The sequence below is a fragment of the Cibotium barometz genome, chromosome 21 (assembly GCF_041138505.1).
Source record: "Cibotium barometz isolate CiBa-2024 chromosome 21, ASM4113850v1, whole genome shotgun sequence".
Taxonomy (NCBI): domain Eukaryota; kingdom Viridiplantae; phylum Streptophyta; class Polypodiopsida; order Cyatheales; family Cibotiaceae; genus Cibotium; species Cibotium barometz.
In genome coordinates, this window is record NC_141066.1 from 31,419,344 (window position 1) to 31,424,344 (window position 5,001).

At 38.8% G+C, this 5,001-nt stretch overlaps 1 long non-coding RNA gene across 2 annotated transcripts; it reads right to left on the reverse strand.

Moving 5' to 3' along the window:
* Window positions 1–2,359: 2,359 nt before the first annotated feature.
* On the reverse strand, window positions 2,360–4,486 carry LOC147627076 (uncharacterized). Of its 2 annotated transcripts, XR_015268525.1 has the most exons (4): window positions 4,425–4,486; window positions 3,422–3,778; window positions 3,129–3,259; window positions 2,360–2,747 (listed from the first exon to the last, which is right to left on the reverse strand). It is a non-coding gene; the product is annotated as an uncharacterized LOC147627076 (long non-coding RNA). The 2 variants fall into 2 exon arrangements; XR_015268524.1 differs by lacking the exon at window positions 4,425–4,486 and having other exon boundaries at window positions 3,422–4,134.
* Between the last annotated feature and the right edge of the window lie 515 nt (window positions 4,487–5,001).

Sequence of the window (5,001 nt, forward strand, 5' to 3'; positions counted from 1 at the left end):
TTTTATTATCCATGCCTACATTAAGCTATTTGTTAATTACTCACTAATCACGTCTTAATTATTTACTAATCACATCTTAATTATTTACTAATCACTTTGTTAATGATGTTGATTCTAGTATTTGATCAACCATAGCTCATCACATTGCTGTAATTTCAACAAAAGGTTGCATATAAATAAGGTTCAAGGGATTTCAAATATGAAATACCTTAGCAATGGTTAATAGGCATTGAAGTTAAAGTAAAAAGGGAAGTAGATGGTGCACAATGGAAGCCCAAGGGACACAAGGGTAGTTGAAGAGGCATTGCACAAGGAAAAGGCAATGTCTAGCCAATGAAAGGTCAAGGAGCTGAAGTTGGAAGGTCATGCACCATCTAGGCCTATAACCATGAGATAAGGGACTATTTGGGATATGGTTGGGTGTAGAATCAAGGTTCTAGTCTTACAAGTTCTCAAGCTTATGATGCAAGGAGCATTACATTGGTATCAAAGCTACACAAGGAGCTTTTGTTCATTTTCTATATAGGAAAAAAAAAGGCTTCACCATATAATTCCCTACATATAAATGAACATATTTAGGAAAAGTGCAAACTAGAGAAAATGAAACACTTTACTAGATAGGTTAACTAGGAAATATAGTGCATAGATTTCTCTATATAGGAAAATTTTCCTACATAGAGATATTTTCCTATGTAGGAAAATTTCCCTATACAGAGAAAGGAAAATTTGCCTACATAGGGAAAAAATCCTATGTAGGAAAATCTATGCATTATGTTCCCTAGTTAGTCTATCTAGGAAAGTGTTCTGTTTTTCCTAGTTTGCACTTTCCCTAGATATCCTTCTTTGTACCCAAGAAATTATATAGTGAATACATTGTCTCCATATGCTAAGAATAGAGTAGCATATCTCCAACTGTGTAGCTACTTGTTTGGGTATTCTCGTCTATGCAAGATGGTTTTCTCTCAACCTTTGCCTAGTTACACTAATAGTTCGACACACATCAGCCAAGATGCCATCATTTCCACCCTCTTGATCTTGGCTCTTCACATATTCCATCAGGTAGGCATGGTTTTCTATGTGCTCACATTGATGGCTACCACATGCACAAATTGTGCTTTTATCAATATTATATTCGTGAGATAAGGTACCCATAGGCTTTTTATCTCAATAGAGAACGATCGAGTGATGGCGGTCTATGTGTGTAACAAAGGGACAGCCATGGTACCCATAAAGAGGAAATAGAGAGGGAGAACTAGGTGGGCCTAGCCAAGGCAGCTAAGCCAACCCCAGCCAGTCCTTGTGGCTATGCCCATAGAGCCACTAAAGCATAGTCAAAGAGCTGCTGCTATTGTGCACACAAGCGCAGGCCCATTGTGGGCTTGGAGACGGCCATAGAAAGAGTACGTTTTTATAGAATGGCTCCTATCTGCTGCATTGAGGTTTGTGAAGAGGCTGCTCCTACTAAAGCTATTTGATTGCAGCACTCTTCCTTCCTAAGCAAACCCATCTTTTCTTGTTGAGACAACCCCTCTATTATGCCCACAAGCCTTGCTCATGCTGCACTCCAAGGTACCCACCTGTGCATGCTGCCCATGAAAAACATGCATATATACACACATAAATATCTACCTACCACATACGCATGTAGAAATACCCACCCACCCACTCACACATATGCATGCATACTAAGGAAGCAATTAATTCATACATGTGTGCATACTAAGCAAGCAATTTATAAATACATACATGATATGTCCAAAACAATGGACTAAATGCTACAGAGATATCGAAAAGAATTGAGTCTTAAGGTATCAGGATTGAATGCCACAGAGACATCATGTCCTCTTCTTAACCTGGCCTTGATTTACATGTCTACTCCTTTGCCTCAAATCTGAATTTATTGCTTCATTCTGCAAACAACCCAAAAAGTGAGTTAAGTGTAAATTCAAGCCCAAAATGTAGGCATACAGGATCCCCCATGATGCTACTCTTTTTGCGATGATGACACTAGCCAAAGACTTTCAAGAATGGCCACCCAAGCCAATGGACTCGGATGTTCAAACAGTAGAACCAAAATCATTCTAGCATGAGAAACAGAACCTAGCATATGAAAGAGCAAACTCTAGCATCTAGGAGATGTACAAAATCCACGGAGAACTTACCATAGAGATGGTTGTAGAAGACCTAGGAAAGAAAGTAATTTAGGCTTCTTGGATGCATCCTTGAGACTTCACCACCTTGCACATAATTGCTACGCTAATAGCCAGCTTACGAAAAATGATACCATGTTACAGGGTAGCATCTTCCTCTCTTCTCCATCCCCTGGCAGCTTGAGATGATTTTCATCAAGTTACAGCAGCACAACAGATTGACCTCCTTATCACGATATTTTTCCCACTGGATGCTCTGAAACTGCCTCAGTGTTAGCATCTTTTGCAATTGCGTTGAAATGGTAACATTAGTTGTTTAACCTGAAACTATAAACCCCCTTTTTCAGTTGTTTTTCTGATCTGATGATCTACTCCCATTAATGCCCCTGATAAAGTCATTAAGCTAAACACCTTCCATGTCCACATCAGACATCGCTGGAGATTCTAAAACCTCTTCAGCCTGCCCAAGTATGTGGCTTGCATGCTGACTCTATCTAGAGTCAATTTCTTGATCCGAATGTTTGTTCAATTTAGCCTTAGCCTCCACTTGTTTGCCAACTTAGAGTTATAAACTCTACAAGAAGCCGGACCGCTTACCTGCATGTTGAAAAACAAATAAGAAAAACTCTCTCTCTCTCTCTCTCTCTCTCTCTCTCTCACACACACACACACACACACACACACACACACACACACACACACACACACGCATGCATGTGTGCACACACAAATAGAGGTTTAGGCTGGTGAAGATGCAAGTGTGCATGAATTTGTCAAATGGCTCAACCCAAAACATGCCTTAGCACTAGTGCACACTATACATATTAAAGTCCACAACTTTCAACTTCAAGAGAATCTATCAAGGTTTATAGAAAATTAAAACAAGATAGTCTGCCTCTGATCTACCTCTTAATTGATGGAAAGACATCAAAGTTTGGAGGCCATGAACCTTATTCAAGATAAACGAGCAAGTCATACCATATTTATGTTCTTTGTTGCAACCCATGAGAGCAGACCAGACCATTTCGATAGGACTTATTCATCATCTCAGTAACAAGAGATGACACCTATAATATATGCTTATAACTAACAAGAATGAAGATACAAACCTACATCCAAGAAAGACAAATCTGGAAACTGTAAAAGAGTTACCTCAAATAAATGGCATGTCATGACTTGGCAACTTGAGGTGAAAAGGTAACATTCATCATCTCAATAACAAAAGAGAGGTTTATAAAAAATTAAAACAAGATAGTCTGCCTCTAATCTACCTCTGAATTGATGGAAAGACATCAAAGTTTGGAGGCCATGAACCTTATTCAAGATAAACGAGCAAGTCGTACCATATTTATGTTCTTTGTTGCAACCCATGAGAGCAGACCAGACCATTTCAATAGGACTTATTCATCATCTCAGTAACAAGAGATGACACCTATAAGATATGCTTATAACTAACAAGAATGAAGATACAAACCTGCATCCAAGAAAGACAAATCTTGAAACTGTAAAAGAGTTACCTCAAACAAATGGCATGTCATGACTTGGCAACTTGAGGTGAAAAGGTAACATTCATCATCTCAATAACAAAAGAGAGGACACCTATAACTAACAAGAGTGAAGATACAAACCTGCATCCAAGAAAGACAAATCTTGAAACTGTAAAAGATCTATATCAAAGAAATGGCATGTAATGACTTAGAAACTTAGTTGGAAAATGTAAAGTGTTCAAAACTACAATGTCATCCACGAGTGAGTCACTTTCTTGTTGCATAGCATTGTATTTCTCAGCAAGATGGCCACTCTTGACGACATTGTTTATAAACATTTTGCACTCCCCACTATTGCACATACGTGAGAAAACCAGTAGAGAAAGACCATGGATACAAGTCAAAACAACATTCTTTGGCTCAACTAGTGCATCCAAAACAGATGATGATGACTCCTATACTTGGACTAATTCAAGAACATGATCGAGATCCTTAGAACTGTTTATGTACTCACAAACCCATGCATCCTAAGGTTGCTATTAACAACATATGTTGCTAATAACAACATATGTGAAGAAAGTTATCAACACTCTTGTCATGCTGGAGGGTAAGGGCATTCATCATCCATCATGCCACATAGCTTGAGCGAGGTGGAGGATATCCTAAAAACTTGGAAGAGGAGGAATGATATAGCCTCACCCTAATCTAGGTTAATCATGCATAGCATTAACATCAGTTTCAACTTCATTCATCATTACATGACAACACAAAGTAAAAAGTATTGCACCTTGATCAGCCCCACCAAACAATGTATATCAATGTTGTATGGCACGATGCTGCAGTTACTGGGTTGTCTCCTAAACACACCTTCTGCCTATACTAGGCATAAAACATATGAACATCAACTCTTACTTTTCATGTTAGATGGAATGCATAAAAGGTTGAAATCCCAAAAGAAATTGATTAAATGAGATAAAATACTAATAATCTAAGGAAAGGTAGAAAATACACAAACCTTAGGATAATTTCTGCTCCATGATCCTCCTAACATCCAAAACATCACAGCTCAAACATAGAGTTTCAAAAAAAAAATGCAAGAAGTGCAGGGAGCTTTGAAGAGTACATTCAAGATGAGACCCTTGATGTGGGTGTGGGAAGCCACACACCGTTTTTTTGTATTGGACTGCATGTCTTCTACCTTTATGCCTGCAAAACCAAACTATTGGATTGAATAGATAGGAAAAGAGCTCGTTTCTCTCTCTCCCTCTCTCTCTCTCTCTCTCTCTCTCTCATAGTTAGTTTATACCTCACCTTCGTAAGTGCGCCCCTTCTCCACAGCTGCTTGCCCCGTCCCGTAGCTCTTC